At 54.4% G+C, this 18,830-nt stretch overlaps 1 protein-coding gene across 1 annotated transcript in view; it reads right to left on the bottom strand.

Annotated features, from left to right (window-relative positions):
• CHST8 (carbohydrate sulfotransferase 8) overlaps window positions 1–17,620 on the bottom strand; it is a 125,463-nt gene extending 107,843 nt beyond the window's left edge. Inside the window, exon 1 of the mRNA XM_082708635.1 lies at window positions 17,195–17,620. The gene's annotated coding sequence lies outside the window, so the exon portion shown is untranslated. The remainder of the gene's footprint in view (window positions 1–17,194) is intronic.
• Window positions 17,621–18,830: the final 1,210 nt, after the last annotated feature.

The raw sequence follows: 18,830 nt of genomic DNA, 5'->3' as shown, positions 1-18,830 counted from the left end.
AAGAAAGAAAGAAAACCACTGAATTATTCACTTTAAATGGGAGAATGTCATGTGATTCTATCTCAGTAATGGGAAGGGAGCTATGGCGAGAGAGAGAGAGAGAGAGAGAGAGAGAGAGAGAACTTCCATATTCCAGTCACCAGATCTGTACCCACTCTTCTGCTTTCTTAGCCCTCACCAGAGCTTAAGGCTGTGCTCCTAGCCAATCCCTCAACTTCCACCAACTTCAATGCTCCTTCTACCAGACTTTGCTCCAGCGATCCTCTGGTCTACCTACAGAATCGCCCACCTTCTATTCGGTCATTCTCATCAACATAAAAACAGGCTATTTCCCCCCTTTACCTAAAAGCAAAAACAGACTGTCTCCGCCCCTCTTCCCTCAGCAGCAACCTTCCCATTTCTTAGCTCTCCTTCGCAGGAAAGCCTCTTATTACTCATATTCTCAACTCATGCCATTGTCTCATAGCCCCACTTAAATCAGAACGTTGTGCCCTCCACTCCACCAAAGCCACTCCTCTTCAGGCGCACTGCTGAATCCGCTGGTCTATCCCGGGTCCTCCACCAGCTTTGACACAGGTGACCGATGCGCTCCACGAGGAGCTCTCTTCCCTTGGCCTCTAAGATGCTATGTTCTCCTGGTTTCTTCCCACCTCACTGGTCACTTCTTGGCCCTTTGATCTTGGTCCCTCCTCATCAACCTGACTTCTTCCTGTTGGAATATTCTAGGTGTCAGCTATCGGTCATCTTCTCTTCTCTTTCTACACTCACTGGTTAACTGACCTCAATCAGTCTCCTGGCTTCAAAAACCATGTGCTGATGACTCCTAAATTTATATGCCCAGCTCTCTCCATAACTCCACACTTGTATATCCAACCAAACAACCAACATATGCAGTTGCATGTGTACTAGACATCTCAAATACAGTACGTGTTCACTGAATTTTTGGTCTAAACCCCTCCAACACCTCCTGTGCCCACTGTCTTTCTCAACTCAGTTGGGGGTAACTCCATCCTTCCAGGTGCTCAGACTAAAGCTTTCCTTTCCTCACATCCCATTCAATCCATGAGGAAGTCCTGTTGGCTCTGCCTTCAAAACTGACCTGGAATCTGACCTATTCACTCCACGTTGCTGCCACCATCTTGGCTCAGACCACCATCTCTCACTGTAAGAACCTACCAGCTCTTTGCCCCTCAGCACAGTAGCAAGAAGAGCGATCCTCTCAAAACATACTTCAATCATGGCACTCCTCTGTTCAATAGCCCGCAGTGGCTCCCCAACTCACTGGCAGTAAAGTCAATTTCCTTATCCTGCCCTACAAGGCCCATTCCCTCCCCATTCCCTCCCAACTCACCTCTGTGGCCTCATTCCCAGCTCCTCTGGCCCTCCCTCTCTCTAGTTCTTTGCTGTTCCTTATTCCTGCCTTACTGGGTATCCCCTTGCCTGGCAGATATTTGCCTGGGTCAAGACTTCTCAACCTTGGCACTATCCACAATTGGAGCCAGACAATTCTTTGTTGCAGGGACTGTCTTGTGCATGGTAGGACATTCAGAAGCATCCCTGGCCTGTCCTCACTAGATGCCAGTAGCCTCTCAAGCCCCTGGAAGCACAATTGCCCCAGGTCGAGAACCACTGATCTGGATCATCTCTATGGTCCATGCCGACATTCCCCCCAAATCTCATGTCCGCTCATGTCTCCCCTTCTCAATGGCGCCCACACTGACCACCCCACTCAATACTTCCATTCGCCCCACCCCCACCCCACACTTCCAATCCCCCTTACCCTGCTTGGCTCTCCAAAGTAACTGTTATGTTGGATTCATGGGAGCTGGGATCTTCCTCTACTTTGTTTCCTGGGATAAACCCAATGCCTAGAATGGTGTCTGGCCCATGGATGGTTCTCAATAAAAATTTGTCGATTCAAGGTATCACAAGACTCAATATGGCAAAACGTAATAAAGATATTAATAGGTCAATTTACCTCCCAATTTATCCCAAGTTTATCTAGAAATGAAACACAACCCCAACACAAATCTCTACGGGATATCATCGGAATCTTGACCCAACAGTTCTTTCTAAAGGGCACCTCTAAAAGAATAAAAATGTGGAGTCACACAAGAATAACAGGAAAACGCTTGCCCTCTATAATATCAAAAACGTGTTCATGTGATACATTAATTAAAATAGTGGGTTCTGGTCCTAAAAGAGGCAGACTAAAACAGAAGAGACCACACGTGGGCCCAGGAAATAAAAGACTTAAGCAAATGATAATGATGGCATTTGGAAATCGGTCAGCAAAGGGTAGGTGCTCCGTAAACGGTGGTCTGATGGTTGGTTGGCCATTCTACGCCTGCAGTATACAGGCTATGCAGAAATACAGAGGTAGTAATCCCCACTGGCAAAGTTGCTGGAAGAGTCTTAGAGCCTTGCCTCTGGGGGACGGGACCAGGAGACATGGTGAGGGATGAAGCAGGGGAGTGCTGGGTTTATTATAAGCCTTCTACCCTCTATGCTTTTTAAACTACATATAGATATATTACTTTGAGGAAAATTCAAGTTATTGTTAAAAAGCACTAAGCACGCCCCTCTTTAACCTATCAAATTGACAAAGATTTAAAAAAATGAAGATTCGCCGGTGCGAAAAAGGCACACTCACGCACTGCTGGGTCTTTCTGGAAAGGTGATTTGTCAGGAAATATTAAAAGTCTTAACCATGCAGACCCTCGGAGCCAACAATTCCACTTCTGGAAATTTATCCTGAAGTGACACCAAGGAATACAGCAAGACCGTTCGCTTTGACGTTCTTTAAAATTGAAAAACAAAAATGAAAACCACCAAAATGTCCAATGGGGAACTGTTTATATAAATTATGATAAATTCACATGAAGCAATGTTGTGCAGGTGTCAAACGTGGGATGGAAATCGATCCGTTACCCTGGAAAGGCGTTCGTGATATATACAGTGATTAACCAGGGTATGTGCAGTAGGGATAAAAATTATTACATTTTTATAAAATGAATATGACTTACGAGTTTATGCATATAAAGAGATATAAATATAAGCTATTCCCTCTCTGTAACAATGTATGGGAACCCCAGCTCCAGAAAACGCGCTGAGTGGGTGGTAAGACTTTTATTTTCTTATTTTTACTCTTTTTTTTTAAAATCTTTTTTCTACTCTTGCTAAAGCCTTTTTGCAGGGGTTTTCTAAGACTTGTGAAGGAGGAGACAGGAAATGCTGAAGGTGAGGTCTGTCAGATGAAGGGTGGGAGTCCACACGGGCTCCTTTGCTACCCATTCAGCCACGGAGCCCCATGTGGAGTGGCCCAACGGCCCAGGGCTAAACTTGCCAGAAGCCAACCTTACTCGGGGCCCACCCAGCAGCATGGATGCACAAAACCCACCGGTGAGGGCCCCCTTCCCAGCAGATGGGGGTGGGGGGCAGGACAGAGGCCACATGTGGGCAGGCCACTGTTGCCTGCAGCCCAATAGCTCTGCACAGCCATGGCCTGTGGTCTCTGCAGTTGCTGTCCCTTTCCAGGGGCTCTGGCCCTCGCCTTCTAGGAGGGAAACTGTCCACCTTGCCAATAAAACTCTGGGTTGCAAATTCTTCCAGCCCAGAAGGGAGACGCAGGTCACAGACACATTGTGTGGTCAGTGCAAGACTGATTTTTAAATTCAGGATTAGTCTCCATACTCCAAAGGAACAGAATTTGTACAAAAATCTGTCTGTTCTTGAATGTTCAAATATCTGGCCACCCTGTGCCCCTATCCTGTTAGGACAGCTGGTGCCCGGGATCTGCTGTTCCCTTCCAAGGGGTAAGGCTCCTGGCCTCCCAGAACCCATGCGTGTCTGTTGCCATGCGTCCTGAGTGGGGCTGAGCCCCTCACCAAGGCTGCTCCAGGTCTGGACTGCCTCCCGCTCTCCGATACTTTACCAGGCCTCTCCCTCCCACCATCACCTGTGGTCCCCAACCCTGTGTCCTAAGCCCCCCAATAACCTTGCCCTTTGGGACATGGGAGTTTTCATCACAGAAAACCCCTCCAAGTCTGCCCCCTACACAGAGCCAGGTGGTTTGGGAGTCAGATCCCGGGGATCCCTTTGGTCCCACTGCTTGCTGCTTAAACCCTACAAGGTGGATCAGGACCGAGGCCAAGAGCCCATCAGCATGACATCCAGCCCGGGGTTCAAGAAGAGGACAGAGAGCAGAAAGACCATTTCTGGTCCTTGGGGGCTCTGATTGCAGCAGAAGAGACACCTGGGCAGAGGTTTGGTGTAGCAAATCTGAAATCCCTGAGAGCCAGTGTGGCAGACCTAGTTCCCTGGAGAGGCTTCCTGGGAGACCCCTGTGAGGATGTGAGGGGGCAGGAGCCAGCAGAGAGAAAGGCAGTGAGGCCTCAGCTGATCCCATAGGGCACTCTGGGGCTGGAGGACACAGTGAGGGATGTACCCTTGGGCAAGGAGCCCCCCGCCCCAGGCCAAGGGCCGTTCTTCTTGGGGGGTACTTCTGGGAGCAGCAGCGGCAGTTTCCCAGCACACCCACTGTGGACAGGCTGGGCGAGAAGACTGTCCCACGAGAAAGGCCCAAAGGTGTCTCCCACTTGTTCTCCAGAAAGGCCTCTCAGGAAAGGGCCAGACGTTCAAAACAGGAGAGTGCACTGAAAATTCAGTCACATCCCCGGCATTTATTTGAAACAGAACATTAATTCTGACTGTCATTAGAGTCCATTTCAATTCTGTAATAACATAAAAAGTTAAGAGTCTAATTTATTCATACAAATCTTGTTAGCATCCAATTTCCACATAATGTAACATATTCCTTAAAAAGCTGACAAAGCAGGAGAAATTAAAAACGTTTAAAAAAAAAAAAAAAGACATCCATGGGCGCTCATGGCCACAGAGCCAAAGGTGAGGAGGGGGAGAGCGGGGTGGCCCCAGAAAGAGCTGGAAGCTTGGAACAAGACTTGCCCGAGGCTGGGGAGGTAGACTGTTTCACCCAGAAGGAACTGCGGTGCCCACCCACCCACCCACTGCCTCTGGGCTGCCCCCACCCATAGGCTGCGGGACTCTCCCTCCCCACTTCCCCAGCCACCCCGCCTCCTCCCCTCTGGCCCAAGGTCCCTGTCCTGCCAGCTCCCCAGACAGCTCCCTAGCACTTTCCTCAGCAAATCCATCCTCGAGAGCCCGTAACTCCTCTTAATTACACGTCTGCGGTGTTTGCATTAGATAGCTGTCACCCTGTAATTTACCCGTACACGGGTTTTAATTGTACATTAATCTTTCCTACATGCCACTCCTCTGCTAGAATCTGTAACAGCAGCACTTTGGGCCATTTTGTTTATTCCCCAACCAGAAATAGCTGATGAATGTAATTGCACGGAGTGTCCCTCCCCTTCTTTTCCAGGATTACCTGCTGTGTGCGGGGGTTGGGGGGAGGTTCCTGTCACCAGCAGGCCGCCTTGAAACACAATATTGGACTGTTACTCGCGGCCAACATCAATTTCAGAGGAAAGGTCACAAGCAAACAAGCAATCTTCCAATCACCTGCCATGGACTCCCTGGGCACCCCGGCTCACATCCTTTCTCTCCAGCTCCAGGCTGGTGGGTGCTGGAAGGGCGCCTGGGGACCCGTCTCGTAAGAGATGATGACGGAGGGCAACAGGAGAACCTAAGAAATCCACCAGCATGGAGGTTCCAAGGTCACTTGGAGAACCACAAAGGAGAACTATAAATTACAAAGCCTGGATGGCTGCCAGGGCCCCAGGAAGCTACATTTAGCATATCATTCTCTCAGCAGCAGGAGGAAGGCTTAGCTCCCATTCCGAAGGAATTTGAATGGAATTTGTTAGAACACTGTGATTGAAATATCACCAATTGGCTTTTCATGACAACTCGGCAATAGACTGTGATGGCCATGGATGTGTGTGTGTGTGTGTGTGTGTGTGTGTGTGTTGGGGAGGGGTTAGCTGTTGTGTTCTCCAGCTGGCCGAGGTCCATTCAATATTTATGAAATCCAGATGAAGCCCTACACTGGCAATGAGCTGATATCATAACACAGATTTCAAAAACGTCTTGACATTTGCCCAAGATCAAATTTCCCCCTGTGAAAACCCACGAGGCTCCCTGCTCACGGCGGTCTGCGCACCATGGGCCCCTCCCCGCAGCAACCTGCTTCTTCGGAGTCCCGGTAATTAACACGGGGCTGGGAGACACTGGGGGTCTGGGGGTGTGCAGAGGAGCCAAGGACCACCGAAGTCCACTTTTCCTTTGTGGAAAATGGAAGCTGTGGTTTTCGGTGGTGAAACACAGGAGTTTCAGCCATTTTTATGGTTAAGCACTTTCCGACGAGCAAAACAGAGCTGGGTGATCTCCTTATTGACAAGGCTCTGACACGTATTTGGACCAAGAGAGACATGCGGTGATCACCCATCACACATCAGCCCAGGAAACAAAAACGAAGGCAGGAGATATATTTCCTTGGGGCCACAGATCTCATTCAGGTGCAAACTTCAACTGCTTTTAGGAGACCCTGGTAGGAAGAACATTACTGGCTTTCCTGTGGCCTGGGTTACACCTTCTTTCCAAAGTGGTCCCTAAGGGCACTCTCCACCCCAGAGGATGGCTACCTGTGGCTTTTGGAGACAAAGGCTCCCCGTGTACCAGAAGCTGGAGCAGTGAAATACTGCACGGGAATTATCGCCCGCGATCCAGGCCTGAAGTCCCCGGAGATTGTTTACGAGGAAAAGGCGAAGGCGATTTAGTTAGTTTTTGATAAACACTTCATATCGCACATCCTAAGAGAAGCAGAATACTTGTCAAGCATGCATCTTTATGAGCTGTCCGCCTATAAACCTTGCACGAAAGGTCTGTGCTTAATGTTGGTTTGGCAGTAAATTGGCGTGATGCACGGGTCTGCTGCATCAAATTAGCATCGACCCATAAAACGCTACTGAACGATTCTTCAAATCTGCCAAGTCTTCAAATCAATTTTGGAGAAAGCGTTGAGGGTTTTTTTTTTTTTTTTAACTTTGATAAACCTTTCATATTAGTTATCACAGAAGAGCATAAACCCTTCTAATCTGTCTTTCCACCAAAACAACAACAACAACAAAAAAAGGTGTTGTTTTTCCCAAACTGCTTTTAGCTCTTCCATTTTGCACACCGCCTCCACACCGCATAAACACACTGTGTGTGTCATAGATTCTTTGTTGCCCTATTTTAAAGCCAATGGTATGTGGCGCCCACTGTCCGTGCCCCATGATTCTAAAGTTTGGAGAGAATTTCTACTGACACCGGGAGAAAGTTCTCGCTCTTGGTCTTTAACATGCAATCCCCAGCTCACCTCCTCCAGGAAGACTTCCATAACTCACCAATGAACTCTCATCATTACTCTGTGCCCTTGGGTGTTGGGTAAACGAGACTGTGTTCTCTTGTCAGCTCAGTGCAAGTTCTCAGGGAAGGCCCTGAGAATCCCTTTCCTGTGGACCCTCAAGGGTGGGGCTCACACTGAGTGACCCATCAGGTGTCATCTTCCCCTCTGCACATTTGAGGACCAGCCCAAGCCTCCTGCCTGCAGATGCCCCAGCCAGAATCCCTTGCTCTCACTCTTCAACCTCAGAGATCTTGGCCACCCTAGCCATTCCCCGACGGTGGCATCAGGCTTTTGTGTGTGAATTGCCCTTTCCTCCCTGGGGGCAAGGGGTGGGTCTGAAAACCAAACAAGAACAGAACCTTGATTTGAACCCAACAGGTCTGACCCAGAGCTCTCATGCCCCAGGTCATACTGCCTTCCAAGTAAGTATGTCAGAGTTGAGAATAAAGGGAACAAGAAACACCAAAAGAAAGGAGGCTTTATCCCCTTTTGATGGGAACCACTCCTGTTTTGGGCAGGAGTGGATGAGGTGGTCATAGACTTGGCCCTCCTGCCTTCCCTTGATCCAGGGGTGTGTCGTCTGTGAAACAGAGGACACAGAGTGGCAGAGGGACGGAATGCTACATTTGGGGGGGGGGGGTTCAGGCTTCTCCAGAGGGACCCAATGACGGAGAAGCTCAACAGACATAAGGTCACCCAAGAGTTGTTCCTAAATGGCCAATGCCCGGAGCTCTGGGGGTATACAGGGATTTGGGGACACCAACACAGAGTATTGGGCCTAGGACCCAAAGGCCTTGGTCAGAAGCTGGCTCTGGAGACAAGGGGGTCATTTAGAAGGGCAGAGCACCAAGACGAGATACCTTCCGAGGCACCAGAGCCCAATTCCCGGAACCCTCCCCAAGCAGCCCAGGCTATGGACAAAACCCCATCAAGACAGTTGAGGTGGAAGAGTGCAGAGGTCAGTGGGCAGGTCAGTGGGGACCCACTGGACACCAGGACTATTTTAGGTTCTGGGACATGGCAGTGAACAGGATGGACAGACGGCTCATGCTCATGGAATGTGTGAAGGCAAAGAAAGATGAGCCACAGAGAGATGGAGAGAACACAAGGGTTTATTTGGTGACGGGGGGCTGGGGCCGGGGCCCAGTGCCTGCATCTCTCACAGCTCCCGGAGTGATCCTGAGGCCAGTGGCCGGGTCCCCAGTCTCATCCAGAGAAACACCGGTCATCGGCACCCATTATCCTCCAACAGGCAGATTCAAGCCTGTCCCGCAGAGGGAATCACAAGCACCCCCTGACATTTAAGATACAATATGCGAGACGGAAGTGAATCTTCAAATTTGTTCAATAACGGTGTCAAGTTCAACAAATCCTGAACCAAATAAATAAATAAATAAATAAGCTGTATTAGTCATCTGGAAAATAAAATTAAAACTCCAGTGAGATGGGGCACCTGAGTGGCTCAGTGGGTAAAGCCTCTGCCTTCAGCTCCGGTCATGATCCCAGGTTCCTGGGATCGAGCCCCACATCGGGCTCTCTGCTCGGCAGGGAGCCTGCTTCCCTTCCTCTCTCTGCCTGCCTCTCTGTCTACTTGTGGTCTCTGTCTGTCAAATAATTAAATAAAACCTTTAAAAAAAAATACTCCAGTGAGATATCTCTACCTACTCATGGGATGGCTAAAATGGGGAAAAAAAAAAAAAAAAAAACATGGGCCCCAGGAATTGTCGACAAGGGTGTGGAGCAACGGGAACTCTCAGAGCTAACTGGTGTCCGTGCGGGGGATTAACACAACCACGTCAGACAACCGACAGCACCCGCACGGGAGAACCTACACGCGCCCCGAGACCCAGCAATTCTCTTCTCGGTCGATGTTCATTAAGGCGAGCAGCACCTGTGCCCAAGAGACACGAGCGGGAATGTCCCCAGCAGCACTGTTCACCACAACCCCAAACTCTGAGCAATCCCAGTGTCGGTCAGCCGGAGAAATAATGCGTACACCGGGGTACATTCGCACAACGGCATCTCACATAGTTACGAGAACAAATGAACAAGGTGGGTGGGTCTCACACCCAGGGCGGTAAGCCAGACCCCAGAGTGTACAGACTTTGGATTCCACTGACATCAAGTTCAAAGACAAGGACAACCGATTGGTGCCATTCCCAGGGAGGACAGCAGTTAGCCGCGGTAGAGCAGAAGGGCCTGGAAGGGGACCGAGGGACCGCCGGGACGCCGGTCACATTCCCAGTCCTGCTCTGGGGGCCGGCACATAGGTGTGTTTGGCTTGTGGGATTTCACGTCGCGGTGCACACAATCTCGGTATGCATACTGCGTTCAGAATAAAAAGTTTTCTGGGGCGCCTGGGTGGCTCAGTGGGTTAAAGCCTCTACCTTGGGCTCAGGTCCTGATTCCAGGGTCCTGGGATCGATCGAGCCCCGCATCAGGCTCTCTGCTCCGCAGGGACCTTACTTTCTCTCTCTCTCTGCCTGTCTCTCTGCCTATTTGTGATCTCTGTCAAATAAACAAATACAATCTTAAAAAAAAAAAAAAAAAAAGAAAAAAAGAGTTTTCTGATGGACTGAATGCAGGATGGGGAAGAGGCATGGATGGGAGCCTGTCTAGAAAGGGCGAGACTTGAAGGGGCACAAGCCAGTGGGGTCACATGTCCCCTAAGCCTCTGTCACGTTACCAGGCTAGGCCCTGATCAGTATGTATCCTTGCACCTGAGACAGAAAGAAAGACTCACAGACAGACCACACCCAGGAGATAAGAAAGATAATAATATGGCCACCAGGACACGGATTCTACTGTCATCCCCATTTTAGAGATGAGGAAACTGAGCCTCTAGCCCACAGGGTGACTAAGTGGAGAAGTTGGGATTTGAACCCCGGAGTTGTGACCCCTGGGTGCCGGTTTCATTCAGAACCCAGGGCTGGCTGCATGGGGGCAGGCAGAGAGGTGGAGCTGGTAGCCATTCATGGCTGCCCCTTGACACTTGAATTCAAGCAGAGGGACTGAGAAAAAGGTAAATAAGAGACCTAGATCGCGTCTTCCCAGAGATGAACAGACATTACATGTGCAGACGAGACCAACCCTCGGGAAGGGAGATAACATCAGGGGACAAAGACGCCCAAAATCTGAACAGGAGAAGGCAAGACAGACCCAACAAGTCACCCACACCTACAGGACGTCTGTGAGAGAAAGGCACGTGTGTGGCCGCAGTGCAGGACGACAAGGAGCCAGTGACCACTGACCCCAGGAAGCATCGGTGTCCAGAGCGCCACAACGGGGCAGGGGACAGCCCGCGGAGCTCACCACCCATCACCAGGCCCCACGGCCACCCCACTCCCGGCCCAGACAGACCTTGGCCTGAAGGGGTTGGAATCAGACATGGGAAAGCAGAGGGAGCCGTCAAGAAAAGCTCCTTGGACATTGCATTCGAATCGGACCCCAACGCACATAAGGGAAGGGGTTAAGAAGAAAATCCCGGTGGGGGAGCAGAGGGAGCCAAACCAGGTTGGCTGCTTCCCACCCCCACTCCAGCTCAACCAGTAGAGACGGAGTACCTGCTCTGAGCACTGGCTCAAACATTGTAGACAGAGGGTTTACATAATGTTGTGACTTGACCAGTGTAGACAGACAGACTGAATTGTGTGCTGAGTCCAACCCGTATAAACAAACTGCCTGCATGACAAACTGGGCTCAACCAATGTAGACGGATTGCTCTGCATGGCGGGCTCACCCCCGTCAGCTCTGGGAGCCAGGGCCTGATGGATAGGGTCCATGTCCATGGGGGAAGGGTTGGAGAGCCCAGGCACGGGGACCATGCCCAAAGCCACAGAGACTTTTGAGGGCTCTGAACCCTCTACAAAGTCCCGCAGAGAGTGGGGCTGGCCCGGACTGAGTGGAAAGTCTCCGTGCTCCCACCCTAGACGCAGCCAGTGTAGACAGACCCCCTCCACCAGGCACTGGCTCAGCTGGTGTAGACAGAGAGCAAAGTGGAGCTCACTCCACCAGGCAGCAGCCATCACCGAGTCCCTTCTCCGAGCTCATTGCGGCCCCGACAGCCAGAGCGAGCACTGCTTTTTATCAGCGCGGAAACCTGCTCGTAAGCTCCCTCGGCCTCCTCTGGGCCCGGCAGGCGGCTCCACACACAGAAGGACTGCTGTCAGTCTTTGCTGGATGTCGGGCACGCTCCCATCAGGAGCACAGGAAGCAAAGCCCCCCAGTCTCAGGGCTGGAGGGTCTCTGTGCTCACAGACTTGGGCAGATGGGTCCTGTCCAGGGAGATGAGTCAGCCCCCAAGAAGCAGCAGCTTTGAGTGGGGGGAATAACTAGTCTGCCAAGTGTGAGTCAGTCTGGACTAGGGGCTGCTGGCAGAGGGCTCTCCTGTGTCACCTTCCCACTGGTGAGCACCTGGGCACCTGGTCGGTGGTCTATGGTGTTGAGGCAGCCCCCAGGTATCAGGGAGGGACAGTGTGGTGATGCCACCCTCCAGGCAAAGGGTCCCAGTGCTGGAGGAATCAGCTCCCGAAACACCTGGGGCCAGAGGATTCATCTCTACCTCCGAGCATCCTCTCCCTGGCTCTCATCCCTCCTGTCCCCGAGTCTGGCCCAGCTGGGAAGGAGCTGGCTCAGGCCCAGCCAGAGTGAGGACAAGGTGACAGCGACCTGGGCTGTTGCTTGCAGCTCAGCGGCCGCTCGGCTCGGGGCCCACAGCCAGCAGCGTGGGCACCACGGGAAGCGGGGTGACTCATAGAGCCGCTCCCCCCCACCCCAGCTCTGCAAGACAGAGCTAGGGGGCCAAGTGGATTGTGCGGATGACGAGCGGAGCTGCAGACAGCCACAGGGAACTCGCCAACATCCGAGGGAGCTGGGGAGCTGTAAGTCCAGGGCAGAGCCCCCAGCAGAGGGCAGGAGCAGGTCCAGACGGGCTCCCACAGGGAGGAGGGGAGGAAAGAGGGCTGGAGTGACCGGAGGCGAGTCCTTTCCAGTGCCGGCCAGCTGCCAAGGCAGGTACAAGTGGGTGGCAGCAGGTAAAGGACCTACCAGGGCCCCACAAAGCTAAGTGGGTGACACCCAGGCTAGGGCCACCTCTGGCCAGCAGCCTTGCGGGCAATCAGTTCAAAAGGAGAGTGGACACAGAGCAGCTTGTCCTCACTGGAGAGCATGGGGCACTGGACTGTCACTTACTGAGTCTCACTCCCTGCTGGGGGGCAAGGCAGCCGAAGGCCCAAGGGCTTAGAAGAAAGCTAGAAGGTGGGCCATGTGGGCAGGGGCACAGACGCAGCTGCCTGACCCCTGGAGGACAGGACCCGACCAGAGGGGACAGGAGCCTGGAATTCTTGATCTAGGGGTGCAGCTGGGGAGGTGGCCTCAGGGAATCGATAGCTCCCAGTGGCGATTCAGAAGTCGGGGTCCCGACGGCCTTCCCAATCTCCCCATTGACACCAAATCCAACGCCAGAATCCCAGCAGATTCCCATGGGCCTTCTCCTCTTTAGGAGACCCCAGTAATTCCAATATTTCCAGCAGGATTACTGCAGCTCTCTCTTCACTGGGCTCCCTCTTCTGCAGCAGCTGCTGGGGTCAAGGTCTAAGCTTCTCCCTGGCCTTCAAGGCCCTGCATGGCCAGGGCTCTGGCTGTGTCTCCACCTGCATCAACCCCTCCACTCTGCTGGCCACGTGGGCCTTCCCGCACCTCCCTCTCACGCATGTGCACACTCTGCCAGGCAAGCTCTCTCCCTCCCCGTGGCGGCGCCCCTCCTTGCTTCTTAGCTCCAGGTTTGTTCCTTCAGACCTCAGCTGAAGCCTCACCTTTTCCCGGAGGTCCTCCTGACCCTCAGTCCTGGGCAGGCTACTCTACGATGCATCTCTGAATCACCCAGATGTTTCCTTTATCTGCTTGTCACAGTCTAGAAACACACACGTATCGGTTACTTGTTTAGCTATGGCGTCATCTGGCAGAGCGTGAATCAGTGAGTGAAGAATCAGTGATGGGGGCGTGGCTGTCCCCCAGGGGGAGGGGTCTCTCTTAGTTTAGTTTACTTTGGAGCCTGGCCCAGAGACAGACACCTGCTACCTGCTCCACAAGCATTCCCTGATGGCAGAATGGAGGACAGCCCCAACAGGTGGGACGATGGGAAAGTGGGAGAGGGTCCTCCAGCTCCGGGTTTCAACGTTGACAACTCTCGTTTAGTTCAAATAACTGTTGCTCACCAGGGCCACCTCTGATAGCAGCTTGGCAGAGACAGGGAGCCTCGCCCACCCCTACCCCTGCTCCCGCCCCCTGATTTCCCAGAAAGGCATGGCCCACCTTCAAGGAGGGGAGCTGGGATGCTGCGGAGCCCCGGCCCCTTGCCTGCACACACTGTGACTTCCTGGCTTTCCAGATGGAATCAGAGTTACCTTTTGCTGTCTCCCCACCTGGACGCAGGCTCCCCCACTCTGCTGCTGGCCGAGGCTACATTTCAACCAGCAGGTGCCTGCTAGTGCCCCCAGATCACAAATGACAAGTAGTTTTGTGCAGCGTAAAAGTCAACACTTGTTCCCACCACCGATTTGTAAGTCTCATCCTGGGCCACGGTCATTTGCCGACCATGGGATCCCACACCTTCCAGCTGGGAAGAAATGAGATGGCATCTCCCGTGTCCCCTGCCACCTGACTGAAATGCCCTGTCCCCTGCTTGTTTGAACACAGGGGTTCCCTCTGCCTTGGGCCGCCTTTTCCCCGGAGGGAGGGAACACAGCCGCTCTGGAGTCAGACTAGTCCTGGCTCTGACTCCAAAGACAGTGCCAGGGAGTCTGCTGTCCCCATGCTGTCACTGCACAGGATCCCTGCTCCCAGCAAATTTCCTAAGGCTCCAGGACACCATCTCCCAATTTCACACCCAAACAACTACCTTTGATTTTTTTTTTTTTTTTCTCTCTGTCCCACAGCAGGGCCACAATGATCTCACTGGGCCAGCCCTCCATAAATCTCCTGTTTCTAACTCGTTACTTTCTGACTAGCTGAAAGGCCAGGACCCTTGTTTCACATAGTGCTTACTGGCTCTAATGGCCACAGCCATTCATGAAAGTGCTGCCATACCCTTGGTCCACTGTCCTGCCCACCAGCTACCTCCCTGCTCCACATTTTCCCCAAGGAGGCTGTCACACCCACCGGGGAGAATCAGGGAGACACAGCAGGGACAGCTGAGACAGACATCTCCCACTCCAAGTCAGGCTGCCGGCCAGAGAAGGGGGCCCCCGTGCTTTCCACCAGCCCGCACAAGACTCCAGCACCCACGACAGGTGCCTCCAGCCGGATGCATCAGCAAATCACGATAAAAGCTTTCAGCGCCCATGGCTTCGATCAGCAAAACCACAAAAAGCCTATCAGGTCGACGCTGGCACAAACTCTGAGCAAAGAGCAGAGAGGGAGAGGGAGTCTGCCAGGGTGTTTCCAGTCAGGAGACTCTGACTTCCCACCTTTTAAGTGAATCCCAAGCAAATTCTGCAAGGAGCTCACCAGCTCACTTTCCCAATGACCGTACGACCATACGGGGGGGAAAAAAAAAGTCACTACTGAACTTTTCCCAGACTTATTAGCTTACATAAACAGACATTTGAATAAATGTTTAAAAAATGAAATTCCCTTGATACTCTGTAATCAGTAAATGTTCATTATGGAAACACAGCAAATATGCATGAAATTTCCCAAGTGGTATTCTGGCTACAAGATTAAAAAGGCATCTCAAACGGCAGGCTGAGTTACAAAGCCTCTTCCTCCGGTCACAATCTCGCAAAGCTTTGCCAAGCCCAGAAGGTCAGACAAGCCTGCTCCTCTCTCCCAGCCAGAGACAGTGAAAATCAGCCCATGATTCTTTGGCCCGCTCAGGCGTTTTATAAATGAGTCCCTACCTCACCTGATTGATGTCTCTCTATAAATAATTAATCCTTGACCTTGTTTTAAGGAAAGCCTTGACTTTTTAATTTGGGGTCTTTTTAAAAATCAATACCAGGGGAACATAATTCACTCCGGCGGAGTTTGATTCCAAGTAAATAAATAAATAAGCCGCCCTACTGGTATGTCTTGGGGTGAATGGGCTAGGCAGTGAATGGGATGGGGCCTGACTTTGAGGTTCTCTCTGTTCAGATGCTATTACATTGCTGACCGTCCTATGAAACTCAACCTCTTCACAGTCTGCAATTTATTCCTCCTGTGGGTCATTTCACAGAGGCAAGTCTGATGAGCGCTCTGAAATGTGCTTTTACTCTTTCTGGGAAGGCCCCTTGGCCCTGTCCTGCCCTACGTGGTGGGCACCCTGGATTTTAAAAGGGTCTCCTACAGGGAGCAGAAGGTCACCTCTTCCTGCAGCCTGTCTGCATTGCCTTTGGGACAGGAACAGAGGGTGTCCAGGAGAGGCCATAACAGTTGGCAAAGTTTAAAGAGGGTTCTGCCACTCTGTTCCAGAGGCCGCCCTGCTCTAGGGCAGGACTTGAGAAAAGTTCCCCACCCACAGGCAAGGGTCAAGGTGAACTCGGGTGTGAGAGGTTACCCCCCTAAAACGTGGGCTTGGTAGTAAAGCTTGGAAGCATCCCAGAAGTGGGGAAGGGGTCAGTCTGTCCCTTCCTCCTCTGCCACCTTCTCTTCCACCATGCACCACATGCACCCCATGCACCCCACAGGGGCTATGGTCCCTTCACTCAACCACTTTCCGCCCCTGCTCTGCTGCCGGGCCAGACACAAACCGCCCTGCCGCCCATTCTCCCTAGCGTAGTCAGTCCCAGCTGAGCAGGGTCCAACAGGGAGGCGCCCAAGGACCCGAGAGCCACCCGATACCGCGGATAAACACTGGGAACCCCGGGATCTGCCCCTACTTCTCAGTTAGAGCAGCCCCGCAGCGAGTGCTCCCAGCCGAGGGCGTTGTGCGGCTGCCAGGCCAGCCCCGGGTCGGGGTCCCGGGGTCTGGGGACCACATGTAGGGCCAAAGTTAGGGCGGCAAGAGTCCCGCGCCTGGGAAGGGAGAGGGTTCCCCTCCGACTCAAGCGCCAACACCGGCACAACCAAAACCCTCCAACGCACCTTCGCCTGGCGGCGTCGGCCTGTACCGAGGTCAGGGCGGGCGGGCAAAACTGGCAGCTAGCTGCTGGAGTTGCAGCCGCCGCCAGAGCTCGGCTGGGTCCCGCGGCGAAGCAGATCCTTCCCGCGCCCACCGGAGTCGCCCCAGGTTCGGACTCCCGCACTCCCGGACACTCGCACGCGCACACCTTTGCACGATCACTGACGCACACACACTCGCCTCAAGTACAAAACAGGCCGGTGCCCTGGAGAGTCGCGGGGTGGAGACGCGCGCGACGGAGCGCGGGGGGCACCTTCCGCCGCTGGGTGGGAAGCCCAGGCAGCTCCGAACTCCTCCCCAGCCCCTGGGCGCCACCCGCCCCCGAATCCCGGACTGGAGCGCGCGGGAAAGCCCTAGGCGCCTCGGGCGCTCCAGCCTGGCCCTCTCCCCGCGCCAGGCACCCAGACCTGGGAAGAAGAACAGAGCGTCCGCGGGGACCGAGGGAGCCCGAGGGCTGCAGTACACAGACGCGCGGCGGCAAGTGAAAGCCATGGAGCAAAAGTCTAATTAAAGTTCCCGCTACTGGAGCGGGTCCCCGAAGCGCGGCCGGACCGGAACCCCGCGCGCCCTATCTCCGCCCGCGGCTTCGGACGCTTAACCGTGCAGCTTCTCGGCGCCGGGACGCAGTGCAGTCGCGGGTCCTCCCGGGACCCTTCGGGGCGCCCTTCCCGGCCGGGAGCTGCACAGGGTGGGAAAGGGCTGGGGCGGGGGCGCAGCGCACTTACCTGGCGCAGCCGGCGCTCGCGGGGTCGCGGGCGCCTCCAGCCCAGGCTCGGTCCTCCACGGCGAATCCTCCGCTCCCGGGCTCCGGGCTGCAGGGAGGACCTCCGCCCCAGCTTGGGCCCGGGGCCTCCTCCCGCTCCGAGCTGAGCCCGGTGCGGTGGGTGAGGCGAGCGGCGCGGGCCGGCGGCCAGAGCGCGCAGGAGAGGGAGGGGGAGAGGGTGCGGTGGCGTGTTCTTCCTCGGCCCCCGGCGCGGGTCCGTTCCCTGCCTCCCACCTCCCGGCCCCCACCGCCGGCCTCTCCTCTCTGCACAGAACCGCCAGATCCCGCTAGCGCGCCGGGAAGGCTCCCAGCGAAGTGCGAGCGGAGCCTCCGGCAAGCTGGAAATAACGCCACGCCCGCCCGGCGCCCCGCCCCCGGCCTGGGCCCCGCCCCGCGGTGGCGGTGGCGGCGGGGGCCGGGCCGGGAGGGGATCACTCCTGCGATCCGCGGGTCCCTCCCAGGAGCTCGCGGGCGCCGCGCCCACGCGCGCTCTGCGGCTCCCGCGGCTGGCCCCACTGGCCGCGCGCTTCGAGGGAGCCTCCGCTGGGCGCGGTCCAACCGCCGCGAGGGTGGGGGCGGTGGTATGGGGGGCCGCGCCCTTCTCCCGGGATCCCTGAGAGCCGGCTTCGGGGCTGCCACTTGGCTCCAGAGCGCGGCCAGAGTGCTGCCACTGCCTTGGTGGGTCGCACGCCGGCGCCGACCTGGGAAAATGACTAGGCGTCACCGGAGCTGGCGGTGACCACCGCTGGGCAGCGGCGCGCGCTCGGAACCGGCCGCTGCGGGGGCGCGGGGCTGGTGAAACGCTGAGGATCGGGCCCCTAGCAGCGTTCTGAGGGGATCCCTGGGCTACAGCCTCAGTGAAATTTGGTCAAGGTCTTGGGCGGCCTTGGTCCCAGGTGTCTGCACCCATCCCCAAATTCCTGGGGCTTCGGATTCTGCTGAAAGGACCCATGATCCAGGCTCTTCCTTGAGGGCTACCCCCTTGAAGTGCTTGTTGAGTCAGGTGCTGAGATTTGGGGGCTGGGGCGGGGTTCGTGAACCCGGTGACCCTGGGTCAGCCAGCTCCTCCCTATACACACCCTCTACAACACGGGAGAAAGGGGCAGAGGCACAGTCACGGAGCACCAGGACGGAGCCCGGATGGGAAGGGGGGAGAGGGACCTCTGACTCCAGTCCTGTTTTTCCTGAAAAGAGGCAGCCCCCACCTGCAGGGGGCAAGCAGGTGCCGGGAAGGAAGGCGGGCTGGCTTCTCCCAGGAACCTGAAGAAGCTGTAAATAAATCACTTCTTAATCTTGTTGGGACCCCAGTATTTTCAAAAACCTGCCCAGAAAGCTTTAGGAAAATAAAGGATGTTCACCCACCTCTCATTTTATCTACCGTTTGGTTTGGCTTGATCACTCCTCCCTGCTGAGTGTGCAATGGAGCTGGGGAGTGAGGTGGACTCATGGCCTTTGATTGATCAGAGAGGGAAGGGCCTGGGGCAGCCCTAGCCGGGTGCAGAGCTGCTCCTGGAGAAGGCCAGGGAGCCCCCAGCAGTAGAGCTGCAGAAGGCCTAGGAGGCAACCAGCCTAGGAGGCCCCAGGTGAGCTCAGCACAT

Source organism: Mustela nivalis (genome assembly GCF_964662115.1).
Source record: "Mustela nivalis genome assembly, chromosome: 18".
NCBI classification, from domain to species: Eukaryota; Metazoa; Chordata; class Mammalia; order Carnivora; family Mustelidae; genus Mustela; species Mustela nivalis.
This window is presented reverse-complemented; position numbering and strand designations above follow the sequence as displayed.